Genomic DNA, 1,636 nt, shown 5'->3' with positions numbered 1-1,636 from the left:
TCCCTACAGTAAACTCAATTTCCCACCATTAGGGAAGCCTTAAATTGCTGTTGAGGTACAGCTGTTGCCTAGCAAAAATTATTGCTCTGTATGCTTCTGTTACATACACTTTATTTTTAAAAATAAGAACCTTCCTCTGTACTCAGCAAAGTAACAGAAGATCCATGAGAAGAAAATAGCAGAACGCCCACAGAAAAAAATTTAAAGGATTAAAGTCCCCCGTATAGCAAACTTAGGTTCTGTTTATTTTAAACAAACAATTATGCTTGGGATTATGTTCCTGCATGCTTTTCACAGACACTCCTGTCATTCAGTTTTAGAACTGAACTGTCAGAACTAGGGAGGCCATCACAATTAATGCAACTTGACCTTCAGTCATGAGACATGGCAGGGTTCAGTACTAATCCAATCACACCATAGTTCTCAAGCCAGTACCTGCTTTCACATTAATTCAAAATTCCATGAGCTTTCCATAAACAGATTTTATTTCAGAAGAGTCAAGTCAAAGCTGCTTAAGCCTGACATTCTGCACCTAATACAGATCCACATAGTAAGAAAATGGTAAATTATAGAGCATCTCTCAATATCCCATATCAGGTTTCCACTGAAAATGAAGTACTACAGCATCGCAGGCAATTTCCTTTTCCAGTGGATAAGGAGACACACAACCCCAGGAAATCTCCCTCAAAGTACAATGGGAAACCTTAGGTACATCCTTGTTCTTTCTCTCCACTCCTCCCGCAGTCTTCCTGCATGCATCATAAATAGCAAAGACGAGAAGGATGGACCTCCTGTTTCACAGCATGTCCCGTTCTAGAAAACTAGGTCAATTTCTGTGCACATCTGGCAGGGAGAGTGGCCTGCAGAAGCTGCGACAGTTTCTATAATGTACAGTATGAATCACTACTCTTTGATGTAGCAATCACTTGACAAGACTTCTTCCTGGTGTGTAACATTGACATCCACCCACCCTGCTGCATACATACTGGGTGCATCTACATGAGACATTTACTGCGGAGTAGGCTAATTAGCTCAACAGTAAAGTCTCAGCATCTACACATGTGGCCCTATTAGAGCATAGGAAACTAACCAAATCCACTGTAGGTTAGTGTTTGTAAACACAGGAACTATCCTTTGGTGGCATTATTTAGTGCACAGCAACAAGCATGTGGATGCCGATGGGAAAAGCTAGGGCATGAGAGTGCTTCCGTATAGGGACAACCTTCCAGCTAGCCCCATACTGGGGTACCCTCATGCTCCAGCCAGCCCCTCTACAGCATGTTGAGCTGGGTTAAAGCAGCCCTGGGCTGGCAGGCTGACCCCCCAGGCTCCTGCCAGCCAGGGCTGCTCCAGCCTGGCTCAAGGTGCTGTGGTCCCAGGTGTACGTGTAAATGCATTGCCTGGGAGCAATAAATTCCAGCATGAAACGTACTGGAGTTTATTGTGTTGCATTAATTTATTAATTTCATGTGTAGATGCACCTATTGTTTCCATAAAGTAGAAGTGCCAGGGAGGGGATGTTGCTGGTATTTGAAGGTAACAAAAGACCGTTTTTCTCCCACCATTTTTTTCTTCCCACACACCTCAAATTCCCTTTTTGTGGTCATCCGTGCCCCAACCCAAAAATTAAGCTCAA

Source organism: Alligator sinensis, unplaced genomic scaffold (assembly GCF_000455745.1).
Source record: "Alligator sinensis unplaced genomic scaffold, ASM45574v1 scaffold191_1, whole genome shotgun sequence".
Lineage (NCBI taxonomy): Eukaryota > Metazoa > Chordata > Crocodylia > Alligatoridae > Alligator > Alligator sinensis.
Note: the sequence above shows the minus strand (reverse complement) of the source record.